The following is an 18,863-nucleotide window of genomic DNA, read 5'->3' as shown; positions in this document are numbered from 1 at the left end:
GGAGAGCAGGCCTAATTTTATGAAGCTTTTCCCTATGATTTTTCTACCTTCTTGCAGCACCTGCTCCCCTGCAATTTCCACACACTGGATGTAAATCCAGCTGCAAAGGCTTCAGAGCAGCAGGCAGGGAGATCCTGTTCATCATCCCCATCTCCAGACCTGCAGCCACACAAATCTCTGCAGGCCTGGGCATGTGCTCACGGAGGGCAGGTGTCCTCCTTCTCCCCTCCCAAATTCTCCCTTCCCCAGCCAGGAACCCCTGTTTGCACCAGCCCTGGAGGAGTCTTCGTGTGCTCAAGTGAAGAAATAGCCTGACAGACTGCTGCCCATGTCTAATCCTGCAAATCAGCACCAATAATCATCTTAGCTCCCCAGCAGATCTATTTTTAATGAGTGCCACCCCCCAGCTGCCTCTGGGCTCCCAGTTCCAGATGTGCAGCCATTGGCTGTGGCTAATACTGGACTCTTACTGGGACCCTGTAATCCCTGGGGATTATTCACTGAGATGCTTCCCTCTTCTTTTTACATAACCAAGGGGACCTTTCTTATTTATCATCAGAGTGGAGTGGTTGCTAAATTCAGGCCACAAAAGCTGTTCTCTGCACTGACCCTCTGTACACTGATATTTATCCATTTATAAGTACAATATACTGAATTTGGATAAATAGGCTCCTAATTCTGGGGCTTCCAGCTTTTCAGTTATTGTTACAATTAAAAAAAATAATATAATAAATATAATAAATATAATAAATATAATAAATAATATAATATAATATAATATAATATAAATTTGTAATAGATAACATATATTTATAATAGATATAATATTATAATATGTAAATGTATAATATACATTTATATATTATAATATTATATCTATTATAAATAGATATAATATATAATAGTTATATAATATATAAAAATATAATATATAATAATTTATCTATTATAAATAGTCTAATGTATAATATAATATATACTGTATATATTATAATATATATTATATATGCTATATAATATAATATATTATATATTATATTATATTATATTATATATTTTATAGATATAATATAGAAAATACATAAAATAGATATAATATAAAATAAATATAATATATAATTTAGTATATATATTATATAATATACTATATATAACATAATATAGTATATATATTATATATATGCTATATATTATATACGATATATTATATAATACATAATATATAATATATTATCTCAAATAATATTTAATTTTAATTTTTTTTTTTTCACTAGATTAAAAATTTTTCACTGGATTCAAATTTTCCCTTGGGGAAAATAAACCCCCAGTTTTACTCATAGCCCAAGCCTTATGTAACTCTTCAGGATATGATTCATACTACAACTGCATTGGGTGACAACTGCATTTTGAAAGACACACACACACAGACAGTGATGTTGTCTGCCAGCATCTCAATTTTCTTTGAAACACATAAACTCTCACTGCCTTCCTTTGGCTGCAGGGAGAAATCTGTCAATGTTTTTAAAGTTCACTATGAAATACCTCCCTTGCCACAAGAAGTGAGTGGGAAGATTTTTCCTGTTCCCTGAAGAGCTGTAAGATTTTGGAAGAGTTTCATGTTGTGCATGAGGACAATCCATCAACACTTTGAAACTCTTCGAGGAAGAGAAATTCAGATTTCTTGTCATCGGTTCTGTGCGGCCAAAAACGTTTAGCTCCCATGTGAGGCATCTCATTTTTGAGATGGAGATACCTGGAATATTGACATAAAAAAATGATCACTTTCTAAAAACCCACCAATTTTCTTATTTTGATAGAATGTTAAAATTCCTTTAAAAATTTGTCATTTATTAAAGGCAAAATCTGATTAATTTCAGGTAAGAATTGCTCAGGGCGACTATTTCTTTAGGAATCAGTGGGTTTGTGGACTCAGTTACTTGGATTAGAGTGTCCAAATTTAATTGGGCTATTGAGCAGGAGCCAGAGAGAACTCCTGGACCATGGTGTGGTGTTACCAGGCCAGGAGCTGGCTGATATCTGGTTACTGAAACACACACCTTTCTGCCCAGAAACCTTAAAAATATTGAATATTTCATATGGTTTAATTAAAGAAAATGCTGCTACCTTATTTTATTTTAAGGAATCAGGGGCATTCTGTTGTAAGAAAATAAAATCAACCAAGAGGAAATCTTTGGTTAATGGCTTTTTAAAGCCCTCCTGTTACTGAATTAAAAATTAAAATTTGCACGATGGAAATAGAAAGGAATTGTTTGCTTGCCTTTTCTCTTTGGCTTCCATATATTGGCTGGGTTGTGCAGAATATTATTTCTATTCAGTCCTCCTCTCCCAATATTTCACTCTCACAGGATTTCAGCAGCTAATTCTCCTACACTCATTTCAGCCTTAAAATCTCACTGCTAAGTCAATGTACATAATCCAGTGACAGATTGGGCTCTTACTGTGGAGACAGAAGAAATAATCAAGTGCAGGGCAGAAAATCCCAGACACCCATCGGACTTTAGTGCCAGGGAAAGCAGAAAACAGCTCCTTAAATTACAGAGAACATGTCAACAAATAGCAATAATGAGTGAACTGTGGCCCAGAATGGCCTGAGCCCGGTGCCAGCAGGGCTTGGCTTGCCCAGCTCTGCTCTAATCCTTCATCTTTGTGGTCAGAGAGTGAGGAAATGCAGAGCTGGCACAAGGGCTGCAGAAAGGTTCTTGAGGTAGCAGAGATGCTCTGTTGTGGGAACCCAGGACATTCCTCTGGCAGGGGGCTCAGGGACCTTGGCACTGAGTCACAAACACCTGTGCCTTTGATTCTAGCCCATGGAAACAATTCCCAGCTTTGTGTGAGGAGTTACAAGCCACAAGAGTTTGAGTAGAATCATAATTAATTTGTCACAGGATGAAAAAGTAGAATTTTGGGGATTTAGAATGGGGGTTCAAGAGGCAAGATGGAGGAATCTGGGCACGTCCTGTCCTTCTTCTTCTTCTTCCTCTTCTTCTTCTTCTTCTTCTTCTTCTTCTTCTTCTTCTTCTTCTTCTTCTTCTTCTTCTTCTTCTTCTTCTTCTTCTTCTCCTTCTCCTTCTCCTTCTCCTTCTCCTTCTCCTCCATCTTCTGCTGTGATGGTGGCACTTCTGGATTGGTTTAGAGTAGAGCCAGACTGCCTAACATAGGGGATAGGCATTGGAAAATTATTGTACAGGTGGTTTTTAGTATAAAAAGCCAACACCACCCCAAGGGCAGGGACTGTGCCACAACCCGACCTGCTGGACAGATCTCAGCAGATCAGAGAAAAAATGTCATAGATAAAAGAAAATAAACAACCTTGAAAACCAGAGATGAGGAATCTTGACTTCTTTGGTCATGGGGCTGGGAAAAAAGAGACTTTCTGACACCTCAGGAGCTATTTCAAGCACAGAAAACCTGAGACTCTGTAATTTAAAGAGCTGGGAATGGAATTGGAAACACTGCTAAAATTCCCACTTTATTTTCATGCCTCCTGGGCTCTCCACTCCTTTAAGGTCTCCCAAACTGTGTTAAACCTGTGCTCCTCAGGCAGGCACCATTCCCTGGGGCTCTTGTTAAGCATCCTGCTCCCACACCTCCTGAAGATCCTCCAGGCTCTCTCTGTTTATTCCAAACTCACACACCAGATGGACACCCAGCTATCCAAAGAGCTTTGCTCCAACACCCAGCCTCCAGATTGTTTTTTTTTAATTTATTTTTTTATTTTTATTTTGAGGCAACCCCCAGTAATGAAAATAAATGCCTGGGGCCTGACAGAAAGCAGGCATTTGATTACATGAACAGCCAGTTTTCCAGCCAGAAGTGATAACAAATTAAATAGCCATCTGAAACAGGGAGTAATGAACCCAGCAATGCTGGCACAAGCTGCCATCTGTGTGCTGCTCACTGAGGATTCAGTCTCCAAAGGAACCTGGATGCAGCAAAGTGTGTGACTGAGTGAGGGGCTGGTTCCAAACCTGTGGAGCAGCAGCAAAAACCCCAAAAAAACCCCATAAAATGAGCAATAAACTTTGTATTTAATTGCTTTGCTACAATAAAGGTAGAAAATCCACTTCAAAATTAAATACATATATATATTTATATTCATGGAAATATTTATATTTATACTTGTATTTATATATTATATATATTTATATTCATATATAAATACATATGAATATTTAATGTATATGTAAACATATTATTATATAAATTATTCTTTTATATTAGAGAATATATTATATTCTAACAATTCTACTATAACATTCCATTTATTTATTATATATTATTTAAGATATTATTTTATATATAATAATATATAGTATATAAAATATATTATATAATTATATAATATTATATATTTTATATAATTATATAAAGTATATAATATATAATATTATTATTAAATATTGCACAACTGATTATTATACAGTTACATGATGCTTATATATTGATATAACATTATATATTATATATATATTAATAAATATAGTTAATATATATGTGAACAAACACACCCTCGAGTAAAGTGATGAGTTTAATTCAATTTAATTCCAATTTGCTCTGTTAGGAATCATGTCCTGCAGCAGATACAGAGAGCCTGTATTACTTCACACCTCTTCATATTTAATCCTGAAGCAATCAAATGATGGTAAATCAGAGAAAAGATTGGACATACATTTCTGACATGATGGTTTTAGCAGCCCCCACAAGCAACGTTTCCCCCCCTTAGAGGTGAATTTGTGTCTCTGGAATTTACAAGTTCCTGTGTAAAAGTTTGCACAGCGAAGCAGGTGAAGAAATATCAATTCTGACACATAAAATCCCCGTTTTTGAGAGCTCCCAGCTTCACTGTCCAGGTGTTCAAGACCTTTGCACCAGAGGAAGATTTGTGTGAAAATATTTCACCTGCAAACATTCTGCTAAATAAAGGAAAAAGCCAGAACTTGGCAGGTCCACAGGTGCAAAACACCTGCCCAGGCTGTGAGCAGCATTTTCCTTGTACAAAATATTTACTTTTAGGTTTCACAGCATAATACACAATTTAAGCCAGGTAGCCAATATTTTCAATTTCATTTCCCACTCTTTGGTGCTTTCCCCTCTTCATTTTAATTGCAGTCCCAGCAAGTTGGTGGCTCCAAGAGTTCTAACCCATAGGAAATAAAAAAGAATAATAAACAATGAATTCAACATTAAGACTTCATCATTGCTGTGAAAAGATTAAAAATCTAATCTAAACATACCTTTCAAGGCCAAGCAGGAGGTACAAGTGGGATAACATATTTGATTTTTTTTCTAAACAAAATTTGCAAAGATTAAGTTGTGATTTAGCTGCAGGTGTTGGCAATAGTGTTGTTAAGCACCTGCTCCATCCATATGAAATCCTGTTGGTGTGTTTGACTCAAATTTAAGTACAGGAAAAACTGTGTTCCTAAACAAGAGCTGCTGGGAGGAAACCTCGCAGCAAGGCTGAATTTTAAATGAATTGATCTCCAAACTTCTCCATCAAAACCCCCTGCTCTGACACAAGCAGTGTCACAAAGATTCTGACACAAATTCTGCAGTAGAGAGAAAAGCAGTTCTAGAAAACTTTGGTCGTTTCAGGCACTAAAGAAAGAGTTGCAAAAAATCTTCTGATGGTTTCAGTACTGAAAAAAAAAAATTATTATATTGTTAGAATGTTCATTTTACCTTCCAAACAGAATCATATCCTGAAGAGTTATATAAGGTTTGGGCTATGAGTAAAAGCTGGGGGTTTATTTTCCCCCAGGGAAAATTTGAATCTAGTGACAAATTGTGAATGTAGTGGAAAAAAAAATATTATTTGAGATAATATTATATATTATATTTTATTTTTAGGGACAATGCCTTGGGGGACACAAAGGTGAGGGGACCCAGCCTGGAGGGAGAAGCTGCCCATGGCAGATGCTGCCATCCCTGGGGGCTGAGCTGGTTCCTCACTGTCTGTGTGGCTCCACGCTGTGTTTGTTGAGGCTGCAATTAATGCAGAGTTATGAGCCATGCCCTGCTCTCCCCACTCCTCTCCTGACTCTGCACTTGCACCCAGAGCCCCTTGTCCAAGGGCCCTGCAGGTGAAGCATCAGCTCCCTGGCTCTGGAGGTGCTCCAGGTGAGCCCTCAGCAGCTGCCTGGCCCTGCTCTCCTCACCAGGGAACAGCTCCTCCTCCTCACTCTGGGTGGATATTTCCATATTTTCCATCAGCCATGTGTGTTCCAGCTGATCCCAGGGCTGGCAGCTGAATTATCCCATCACACAGCACAGGGAATGTTCCTTTGGCTCCTGGTGTGCTCCAAAGTGCTCCTGGCTGTAAAAACCCCCATGGAATCCAGGAGTGGCTTGTGCACCTTTGGGATTCCCCTGCACCAATTAACACTGCAATGCTAAAATATAATTACAGTACTTTCATTCTAAGGGGCTTAGACAATGTGCCCCATTAGTCTGTATATAACTGAGCTCATCCACTTGGATTTTTTCACCTTCCTGCACCCTAGATTGTCTTCTTCTACTTCCCCATGTGCTTTGTGGTGTCATTAGGAAAACAAACCAGTAAAACCTACTCATGATGTCATCCCCTCTGGCTTTTATTACACTTTTCTGAGTAGATTTAGATGAGATATCAGGAAAAAATTCTCCCTGTGAGGGTGGGGAGGTGCCCAGAGCAGCTGTGGCTGTCCCTGGATCCCTGGCAGTGTCCAAGGCCAGGCTGGAGAGGGCTTGGAGCCACCTGGGATGGTGAAAGGTGTCCCTGCCATGGCAGGGGTGGGACTGAATGAGCTTTGAAATTCCCTTCCAACCCAAACCATCCCATGACTCCACCAAGATGCTGGAATTTCTCATGATCCCATGGCGACGGCACTCAGCCCAATTTCATTTTTTCTGTGCTGCCGTATTTTATTTTATTCTATTATTATTTTTTTTAATAGCTGGCCACCAGTTCCAGATGTCTCTAAAAAAGGAGAGCATGTGAGCAGTTGAGCAGAGCCAAGCATCAGCAGTGTGCAGGCAGAACAGATGGCCATTCCCACAGCCTTGGACCTGCATCCTCCTGACGTGCGAGATGCCAACTGCAGGGCAGCAAAAAAAGCAGGTATTGGACTTTTTTATTAACTTTCTGGGGTGAGTGACATTTTGCTGGAAGCCAGGCTATTTCTGGTTGCCATGTGTGCTGCTGCTGATCCCTGAATTGGAGATGAAGTTGTGGAAAGAGGTGGAAGCTGTCGTGGTGCTGCAGACAGCAGGAGGATGAAGGTCCCTGGTCCAGACAGATGATGATAGAATCACATATTTTTAATTTAGTATTGAAGGACACTTCTATCAGCACCAGCTATCAGTGGACACATTCTGCTCTGTGAGAAAATAACCAATTATTGCAGCAATTCTATACAAAGAAGTGGGATTATACAAGTAGAAATGAATGATAATAAATACATAAAGAGATATTATGAACTTCTTGCATCTAAATGTGTAGATGAAAAGTTGCAGATAGATTTACATATAAAGGAAAAAATATCTAGATAGGCAATCAGTTGTCAAGGTTTTAGTGCCTTGGTTCCTCTCATTAAATACAGCCACATTTTCTCTTAATTTTCATATTAAAATTAATCATTATTTCATTGAAGTAAAAATAACAGAAAAATAAATTCAGCCTTCCTTAGCTTTGTGATTTAGCACCTTTGACCCATAGCAAGTTTTTCACAAAACCTTTCAACATTTCTGCAGAAAGAGAACCTGAAATTGTGGCTCCACTGGTTTATTCCTAATTAAATAAAAACGTCTCTGTTTCCAGCAGAGTTCTTCATTCTCTCCATTACTTGAAGCACACACTTTTGGATAATTTACACATTCTAAACATTCCTCTCTGGCATGTTAAACTATTTTTCTTTAACAATCTAACAGAATTAAAATTCACCTTGATGCTCAATGATGTCCACACGAGTTATTTGCACAAACTCTGGCTCCTCATTTCTAAATCCTCCTCCTGGTTTTAACTCATTCACCCTAAAAATTGGACACTTTAAATGGAAAGCTTTAGAAGTTCAGTAGTTAAGTTCCTGTACTGCAATTCCAGCCAGGAGGACCCCAAATTTTGCAGCAGGGCTCCCACTGAGGTGGCACTGACAAATAAATGAGTGAATTTTGCCTGATGTTCCCTCCCATGCAAAACATTGGCAGCAGTGTGCAGGGCCATGTCTTTGAGGCTGGGAGAGTGAGAGCTGAGAGCAGCCCTGAGAGTGCTTCCAGATACAGCCACAATGCACATTCTCAGTTAATTTGATAAAGATCATTTTCATTTTCCTGCCAGCCATTCTGTCTGTGGGAATGATTACCTCCAGTGCCAACCACAGGAGCACATGGTGCCAGGCAGCCCCTGCTCTACAGGCTCAGCAGAATTCTGGGGTGCCTGAACTCTTATTAATTCCTGGAGGGGCTGATCATTCCCTCAGCTGACACCAAAATTCCCACTAGCCCTGACAGAGCAGGATAAGGCTCTTTTTTTTTGGCCCAAATCTACAAGGAGCCTGCACAACACCATGGGTTCCCATCTTTGCCATCTGAATTTGGTACCTGTAGCCCAAGGGTGTAAAGAATGTTATAGAGAGTCTCTTGAAACATACAGAGGGTAATAAAGGTGGTGGAAGAGCTGGAAAACATCACTTAGAAGGCATTCTGGACATTCAAAGCAGTTATTCAGCTGTAACTACACAGTGTGATTTTCTGCCCTGCTCCTTGCAGCTCTCCACAAACACTGGACAAGGCTAGGAATGGCAGAAGGGGTTTGAAAACTGGAAAAAACCTTGATAACTTCTTGTTAGTCTCTTTCTGAGGAGAGCTGAGCACTGGCAGCACAGGGATGGATCCATTTGTGGGCATGGGATGTTCTCAATTTTCCCTTGAGGCAGGAGAGAAGGGATGGGGCAGCAAGGGGAGAACTTGGACAAGTCCCTGTCAGGAACGGGATAAAAGGGGTTAACCCTGCTTTGGGAGCAGGTGTGTGTGGCCTCTGGGAATTACTCCCATCCTGTTTTTTACTGCTTTGTGTAAAGAGGCTCTGGGGCTGCTCAGAGGCAGCAGAGGTCCTGCCAAGGGGAGCCTCTCCAGCCACAGGGCACAGAGGCCTTGTTCAACTCTTCCCGTGCTCCTCAAGCAACTCATTCCTGCACAGCCAAACTTTAAATTCCTCCTCCTTCCCTTCCAGAACAATCTTGGTGATAAACTCTCAGCTACCCAGAGGTCTGTGGGACAGTTTGAACCAAAATGCTTTGCAATTTGATTTTTTTCTCCTACTTACTCCAACCCACAAATAATTTTCAGTGCCTCTGCTGTTTACAAACCCCCACAGTCACGCTGTGCTCCATCCTCATGAAAACAACCACAGCACATGCACACGCTTCCCAGCACATGCATTTTTTTTTGCCAGTGTGTAGCTTATGATGTGGCTATTAGCCAGGCTGCTGGCATTTCAAAACTCATCCCATTCCCCTTGTTCTGTCCCTCTGAGGTGCTCACATCAGGCTGAAATTAAATTCTGGGTATTCCAGTTCTGCTCCATGATGTCGTTTATTTTAGAAGGACAGCTAAAGAAGAAGGGGGAAAAAAGGAACCCTTTTTTTTTTTTAATTTGGATCACACCACCAAAGCAAACAATGTATGCCTGATCTACCTGCTTTTTATTTTTCTTTTTCTAATTTACAATTCCATTACTTAGTATGGATAGACACAAAAAAATCTAGTGGAAGCTTTAGAACAGTGGGAAAATTCATCACTGATCAAGCTCACAGTGAGAGGGGTGAATGCTCTGGGTGGCCACAAGGTGCTGAAATCAGGTTTGTAACCCCCTTACACAGATCAGAACAGGTGCTTATAAAAGATTCTGATATTTATTTATATTTATTTTTATTTTAAAATTTACATTTCTATTTCTATTTCACTGATATCTATATTCATATTTAACTTATATCTATAGTTATATTTAACTTTATATTTATATTATATTTGTATTTAATTTACATTTATACTATATCTATATCTATATCTATATCTATATCTGTATCTATATCTATATCTGTATCTATATATTTATTTTCTATTTCTATTTCTATTTCTATTTCTATTTCTATTTCTATTTCTATTTCTATTTCTATTCCTATTTCTAATACACATTGAGGACTAGAGAAGGCAATGGAGCAAGCTGGAGTTCCTCAGCTGTTCTTTCAGAATGGGGAGTCCTGGAGGTGCAGGATCACAGCCCTGGGGAGCACGAGGAGCTCAGAGCTCTCAGAGAGGTCCCTGCCAGGAATGGAGCAGGAGGAGCAAACCCAAACCTTCCTTCAGCCTGGGGAAGTGGCTGCTGCCAGCTGTGCTGGGAGTGGGTGCTTTTCCAAATATTTGGAGCCAAATCACAAATTCAGAGTGAGGTTGAGCCCTGGCCAAGGAAATCCATCCAAGCAGCACCACAAAATCTCCTCCTGTATCTCAGTGGGTCTGAAGTCAGTGAGTTTCCCATTGGTTTTACTATAAAAAATACAAATAAACCTTCACAAATGGAGCACAAACTTTGCCACATTGTCTTCAAAACTCCTGCCTCTTACACAAACACCACCCCACAGTAAAAACTCAAAAATGTGAATATTTTGCTCGGCAAGTCTGTGGCTGCTGGGCCCAGGCTGCAGGTAGTCTGAGAGATGGACAGAAGTACATGGTCCTTTTTCTCTCTTTTTAGGTGCAAATATAATCTTGAAGATAATCAAATATTCATGATACTAAATATTTAAATTCTTCTACCATGCTGGCCTGGAAAAAAAAAAAAAAAAGGAAGAAAAGAGAGAGTTCTAACAAACTGAAAACAGAAACACAGTGAAACAGAAAAAATGTGTGTTCAGCAAACACAGGTGAGTGTTTAGGAAATTGCACCTTTAATCAAAGCATTACCACTGAAACAGTGATGAATTTATTGCAAAGGAATGACAGGAAAAAATCACAGGTAACTTACAGGGTCTCAGGTGTGGGAACACTTGCTTAAGAAGGGAAATGCCCCTCTCTCAAAAAAAAATGTTCTCAAATCTTTTTGGGCTGGCCTTTTAACAGGAAACACTTTATGAAATGTGTTTTAAGAAGCACTAAATTGAGTTGAAAATCACCTCCATAGATATTTATTTACTGAGACATCCAGATCTCCTCTCACACTTGATTTTTACCAGTTGGCATTTATGTTTTCCAGACAGAGCCAGAATTATCCACAAATCTGTGAAAAATCCATGAGAAAATGTTGATGTTGATATACTGAATATAGAAAACACATGAGCAAACATCTTCCAGATCTTCTATTAAACTAAAGTGATAAAGTTTATCCAACTCTGCAAACATAAAGGCAGGAAAATCCCAACAAATAACATGCCTGTAGAGCCTTGGCAATTTTACTTTTAAATGCAAACCCAAAGCATTCAGAACAAATGGAGCATTCCTTTCATTTCCAGCCACATGAGTGATGCTGAATTAATATATGGGGCACATTTGAGGGACTTTGCTCCAGTATTAGGCCTTTAAATAAAAGGTTTTGTTCCTTATTTCTTTCTGCCATTCTCTTTTGTATGTGAAGGACTTTAACCCTTTAGCTCTTCAAGGTTTTATTCCCCTTGATACAGCTGCAACCACAGCAGCAGGTCATTGCACCCCAAAATTGGCGTGGTCACTCTTTGTGCTGGGATCAGCAACAAGAATTCAGAGCTCAGAGAAAAGACTCAATCAAGAGTAAATTATTCTCCAGAATGGCTGAAAAAAAAAAAAAAATACAGTTCTTGGGATCTGAACCCACCAGGAGCAAGTTACCCCAAGCTGTGAAATTCCTGAAATAATTTCCTTTTTTAGGAATAATTTCCTTTTTTAGGATTTTCTAGGAAGGTGATCTATGGGAAACCAGAGGGGTGAGAAGCTGTGTTACACAACTCTCCTTGCTCACGTTTCAAAATTGCTTCATCTGAGCCCAAGCTGGCAATGTCACCCACACGGCAGAGCTCTGCATCTGCCTGCCCATCTGAGAGCTTAATCTGCCTCTTTCATCAGATAATTACTGCAGGAGCTGCTGATATTGCCCGTAATCACTGGGTTTTTGTTAACACCTCTAAACCAGCCCAGCTCTCGCATCAGTTTGCACGGAACCTGGAACTTTGTATTAAAAGGACAAAACTTGGAGCTGAGCCTGAAATTTGCTGCTTGTGAGCTCTGAGCCACATCTAGAGCAACCCTTTGGCGTCTCTGCTGTGAATAATCCACCAGGGAAATTGCTGCCCCCTGATTTCTCTCCTTTATAAAAGGGCATGAATTCTCTCAAAGTAACTGTCTTGAAAACAGAAAATAACGTGGAGCATGGGACATCCCTTTAAAGGAAATTCTAACACTGAAATGTGATGATGCAGAAAATGATTTCTGCAGTTTGCAAATCAATGTTAAAGAGAAAACTCCCCATTCCTGCCTAGTGAGAGCCCCAAAATTTGTTAAAGGAACTAGAGAAATGAGTTTTCTCCCCTCATATTTCTCAAAATCATTCCTCATTCACCATGGGTGACACATCTATATCCTAGAGTAGGTATGCACAAGTGTATTTATTTATGCTCATAAAGATGTCCAATACAAGCAACAAGAATTAAGAAAATGAAGTTATATAGTGTTAAATAGTAGAGGCAAAGAAAACTTCTTATCCAACATGCATAAAAGTGATCCATACATAAATGGCAGCAAGGAAATATTCTTTATATATCACTCTCTGCATAAAAATAAAAAGCTTTTGAAATGACATAAATACGAGTGTTTATCAAATTCCTCACTCAGTATAAAAATGATCTTTGCCAGTGCAGGAAAAACACTTTGATTCCTGACAAGATGTTTATTTGGCTGTGGTTTTGGGCTCTGTTTTTTGAGTGCTGCTCTCCTGCAGGTCCAGGGGCGTCACATTCACATTCTCTGGAAAATCCCTTCACCTTCCAGGATTTTTCTCCTGGGAAGCTGAGAAGTCTCAGAGAAAAAGGAAAACAACAATTATCTCATTTGCTTCTCCTGTGTTGTGCTCATGTGGAATGTGTTTGGAGACTGTTTACCCACAGGTGATTGTTCCATTGGATTCTGCTGTGAGTTGTTTTCACTCTTTGGCCAATCAGGGCCAATCAGTGTCTGGAAAGAGTCACAAGTTTTCATTATTATCTTTTTAGCCTTCTGTCTGTATCCTTTCTGTATTTTTTAGTATAGTTTAGTATAGCATTCTATAATATAATATAATGTAATGTAATGTGATGTGATGTAATGTGATGTAACGTAATGTGATATTATAATATAATATAATATAATATAATATAATATAATATAATATAATATAATATAATATAATTAATATAGCCTTCTGAGCACATGGAGTCAGATTCACAATTCCTTTCCCTGTCTGGGGGCAGCACAAACACAGCAGAGGGGCTGTGCTGGATCCCTGCAGGAAGGGAGCCCCAGGCTCAGGTTTCAGCTTTGCCAGGGGCACAAAGCCAGGCAGGAGGGATGAGGGGGAGGAAGGAGGCAAACAACACCAGCCAGGTGACTCCAAACACGACACCAGAGAGGAGATGAGCTCCTTGATGACAGACCCTGACTCTCCTCTCCTGCCATGTCTCTTTCCATGACTCAACTTCTGGTTTTAATGATGCTCCCTCACTGCTCGTGAGTCAGGAGAAGACATTAATCAAAGCACTGCTGCTTGATTAAAGCATTAATAATATATTTTACAGCAGCAGGGCTGTCTGTTAGAGGGAGGTTAAACTGTCTTTGGCAGGAGAGGTGTTTTCCTTCGTTAAACGTCAGAGGAGAAAAGTTCCAAAAACTGAGGAAAACCAAGATCTGGCAATGAGTAAAACTATTCTTGTCACCATAACTCTGCTGCCTCCAAAGAAAAATGAACTAAATTGGAGAGGGTTTAACAGGGATTTGAGGTGACCTCACATTTCTGACCCCTTTTATTTTGGTTTTTCATGGAGAGAGGGGTCTCTCCTGCCAGAGGAGGTGCCAGCCGTGGGTGACCCAATGGATCAGTGCTGATTGCTTCCCCATCCCCCTGGAAACATTCCCAGTTATCCTGTGGGATAACTCACTGGATTAAATCATTTTAGGAGCCCAACTTTCCTCCTCTGACAGAGTGGGGTGTCTGACATGGGTTAAAATTGCCCAGAATCAACTTGAATAACAGATAAGCAAAAACAACTTTTCCTTAAAAAGAACAAAATTAGCAACAGTGGGACAAGACTGAAAAAGGATGAAGCAATGAAGAATATTAAGATTGACAGCAGTGTTCTCTTCCATTCATAAATGTGATGATTCCATTTGTTTTGCAATAATGATATTTTGCACAAGCAAATGGTTTAAAACAAGAAAATTAAATCAAAATGTGTCAATGCAATAAAAATGTTTCCAAATCCCTGGACTGATTTTCTACTCACTTCCATCTCTTTTTGCTGGTATAGTCCCATGGAATATAATAGCTTTGCTCTTGAGGGGATAAAATCAGATGCAGAAATGAAGCTACAAATGGAAATGATGCCAAAAAGTCACAACTTACTCTCCTGGGCAGCGTGTCAGAGCTGGACACTGTCAGAAATCATATTTTTGTCTAGGTAAAAAGACAAATGAATAGACAAAAATTAAAGGTCAATTGTTAATCAGTATTAAACAACACTATCTGAAATAATCCCAGATAGATATGATCAAGAAATTAACACCTAAAAACTAGAAATACAAAAAACCCAAAAACCTCATAGAAGGCTGAGTATCCTTTAATGTGTGCCTTCATTTTACCTCCAGCATGGAGCAGGCATTCCAGACTCTGCAACTTCAAGCACTCAGCTGGACTTATTCCTTACTGATGCAGGCACTGAAGCACTTCTGTCCCTAAAAACCCTGAATTCTGAATATCAGAAATACAGGAATAATAAGCAGCACAGCATGGGACTGCTGTAAGAAAATGGAACCATGGGAATTGTCTCATGTATTTTCAAAGCAAACCTATCCACAAATTAATTTGGATTTTTTTTCCTCTTGTCTTTATCTGAAACAGATGTTACAAGGAATGCTGATAAAATCGCTTTGCTGTCAATTATGAACTGTGAGGCAGATAATGGAGGTGGTTATGGCTTCTGCATAAAAATGACCAAACAACGATTTAAAAATGCTAATCACAAACCAACTGGAACTTTTTAGGGCTTTCTTATGATTTCTGCATCTTTAGTGGGTCACTCGTGGGTCTGTGTTACTGAAGAATCCACACTCATACTAAGAGATAACCCTTAGGGGAAATCAAAGGGATGGACAAGGTCTATTTTTGTCTTTAAGTCAGCCTAAACAAACGAAGCCATAGCCAAACATATATATATATATATATATATATATATATATATAAAAGAAAAGAAAATTTGCTGCCCTTGTGGCACATCCCCCTCATCCTCAGCAGGGTGAGATAAAGGACAACCACAAAGGATGAGCTGCTCACCCCAAAAGGGCCAGTAGGAAATCAGCATTCTGTGTGCCTGGCATCAGCTGGGTAAAACTGATATTAAAAAACTTGAATTTAATGGAAATAAAAGGATATGGGAGTGCCTGTAGCTCCAGACTGCATCTCCAACTAGAGGAGCTCGCCCCTCATAACAAATTCACTCCAGGTTCTGTCGACTGGCACAGAAAATCAGAACACTTATTGAACAAACAGTAAGTGTTGCACCCAGCTTTTTATTAGAGCTGTGATTGTAATGAAATTAAAACCTTTTTAAAACAAGGTATTTTGAATCTTTTATAAAGGTGTGTGGCTCCTGACTACAAATCAGCAGCCTGCCCTTGCTCTGAAGGCATCCCAGGAGAGATCCACGGTGTGAATCTGGCAGAACAAAGCTTCAGGAAAGCCAGGAATTAGCAGTGGAATTTATTATGAAAGGATGAAGTTCAAACACATAACCATTAGCCAGCTAAGTCCATTGCAAATAGCTTCTGGAAGGAATTACAATTCCAGGGACTCATTAGCTTAAGATGTGTTAATAGCAGCCAAAGGGTTTTAGTGCCTGGAGTGAATTTAGAGCTGAAGCTGTGACTGATGCTGACACTTACAGGACACCAGCCAGGCTGCTAGAATCCAAAATGCAGGGAATTCTCAGAACTTTGGTGCCCTGGAAACACAGGGGCCTTTCCCCCCTCCAGGCAGTGCTGGCAGACCCTGCTTGCCTCGCTCGTGTCCCCATTTTCTGCTCACACCTACAGGACACCAGCCTGACTCTGAAACGCAGGCAATTCTCACAACTGTAAGCCAAAGTTTAGAATTAAACACAGGATTTGATCTAAGACCATAGAAAAGGTTTTAGAAACTCAGAGACTTAGAAAGGTCTTCCAAACTTAAGTGCTAGAAGCGAGAAAGTGGATTTATAGTTTAAAGCAGAGACACGTTAAGGAGAAGAAAGTTTAGAGTAATTGCAGAAATAAACAAGAAGTTTAGAATACTGTAAGCAGTACTGTAAGTTTGTGTGTCATAACATAATTAACTAAAAATGCTTACACTGTAGCATGAGTCCATGAGACGAAATATTTAAAAATTAAGTAAAAAACAGAAATATTCTTGTTAGCAGTGGTTTATTAGCCAATAAATCCTTAAAAAGTCTTTGTAACTAGAGGTTGTGTAACCTTCTCAACGTACAGTAAAGATGAGAGTTGAACTCACCCTTCCTGTCTATGTAAAAGATAAAAACAATAAACTGCAGCATCTAAAAACTCAGAAATCCTGTCTCTAAGACATTCAAAATTCCTTCACAGGGGACTGGAGCAAAGAGAACAACCCTGGGATTGAGGAAAACAGGATTTGGCCCTTCCATTATCTGTATCAGGCAATTGGCCAATTAATGACAATTATGGGGATTCACTCCAGAGCCTCTCAGTGAAACCAGAGACCAAGTTTTGCCTTGAAAATGGGAAATATTTTCCCATTAGTCTGACTTAGACTTCTGCATTTATTTCCAGGGTGAACTTCCCAAGACAACAGCATCTGTTTGTCCTGTGTGTGCACCAAACAAGAGGCTGCTCCAGTCCATTCCTGCTCTGCTGCAGCACCACTAAAGACCAGTTGAAGGGAAAACAATCTCGTATTAGACACCAGAGAGCCAGCATTGATCTCTGGGAAATATCAGAGTAAGAAAACATTGGGTTTTGCTGGAAATTAAAATCAAAAAACATCTCAGAAAGTCCCCAGCAAGGCAGATGTGCTACAGAGATGGTTTTATGTCCTGAAACACTTCTTCCTCTGAGCTGTCATTTAAGTTCTGGGCTAATACCACCTCCCATGAAAACAAAACCACTTCTGTAACAGGACAATAATTAGGAGCACCACCAGAATGTGAATCTGGAATGCACCAGTCCTTCCAAAACCCTGCAGCCAGCAGAAAATAACCTTTGGGATCCAAAGCTTTTCTTAAAATTAAGATCTCACCCTAAACCCAGCAAAACATTATAGCACTTGTTATTTTTCTAATCAGCTTTAGCTTTTCCTTCTCCTGTCACCAGTAATGAAGAACTCACAGTCCAAGCTCTGCCCTCCTTGCCCTTGGGTCCCTCAGCTCCTCACTGAACTCTGCCTGAACCTTTTGATCAGTTCTGTTGACAAGGCAGAAATGGATGATTTTGCTGCTTCTTGTGCTTCCCCAAGGCTGGAGGAGAGCAGCAGCCTCAGGCCCAGCAGCAGCAGCTCTGCCCCTGAGTCCAAGCAGGGGGTGCTGAGTGAAGCAGCAAAGTGAATTTTCCTGTCCTTGTTCAGCACGGGCTGAGGACCCTCTGCTAATCTGCTGTGCAGATCACATCACCTCAAGCACTCTCCCTGGTTTTGCCTGCTGGGGAATTACAGGTGAGAGAAGGAAGCACCTGCACTGATTTCACAAGGTTTTGCAGTAAAAGAGGAGAGCAAAACAAGAGCACCCTGTGCTGTCACCTAACAAAGAAAAAATGCACTTTAATTCTTGGTTCCTTCTCCCTGGTCCAATACACGGGGATGACTCCTGGAGGGGAGAAACAGGCTGGGGAAAGTTCCTCTGAACAGCACAATTGCTGCAGAAATAGTGCAAAACTATTCCAGCAAAGCCCAGCAGGGTGAGGAGGGTTATGGCGACTCATCCAGGACATGGTGAGAAACCAGGGCTGTCTTGAAGGACTCCACCAAGAAGGGAATCAGGGAAAGCTCACTGGCACTTCTGCTGCCTGCATTACTTTAGGAGCTTAGGGCAATTTGGGTGATTTCATTCTAATCAAAATCTTTTCCTATTTCCAATCCCTTCAGCAGATTAAATATTACCAGCAGGAAAATCGACACCCACACACAAAGCCTGGGCTGGGCCACTGAGTGCAGTTATTTATTGGAGGTCATTAGGGTTGAAAGACAGGCCCTTTTGGCCAGCTAAATACCCAGAAAGGAAGGACAAGCAACAGGGGAGATCTCTATCACCCTCTAAGTAGTTTCTTGTTCTCTGCTGTGGAAAGAAATAGTCTGGAATGAATAAAATTCAAATTAGTCCCTGTTCAGTGAGATGGAGCTGGGCCAAGTGCTGCCATTTACTGAAGTCCTTCCACATCACTGCTAAAAAGGAAAGTTCTAAACAGTGACATCTTGGAGACAGAATTTGTTCTGGGCACAGGCTGCTAACAAAATGTATGCACTAATGTAAAATTCCAAGGGACTTGGAGTTTCTGCAGCCTGGGTCTAAACACTGCTGAGGGTAAAAACAAATAACAGGATAATTTCTGCTTGCTTTAAGAAAAGGACACATTTGTTGTGTTTTTCC

At 39.9% G+C, this 18,863-nt stretch overlaps 1 long non-coding RNA gene across 1 annotated transcript in view; it reads right to left on the bottom strand.

Annotated features, from left to right (window-relative positions):
- Positions 1-18,863, bottom strand: part of LOC139596462 (uncharacterized) — a 49,795-nt gene that overhangs the window by 19,224 nt on the left and 11,708 nt on the right. The window lies entirely within an intron of this gene.

Source organism: Agelaius tricolor, unplaced genomic scaffold, assembly GCF_023055355.1.
Source record: "Agelaius tricolor isolate 1412-34295 unplaced genomic scaffold, bAgeTri1.0.p SCAF_15, whole genome shotgun sequence".
Classification (NCBI taxonomy): Eukaryota; Metazoa; Chordata; class Aves; order Passeriformes; family Icteridae; genus Agelaius; species Agelaius tricolor.
Note: the sequence above shows the minus strand (reverse complement) of the source record. Positions and strands in the feature narration are given on the sequence as shown.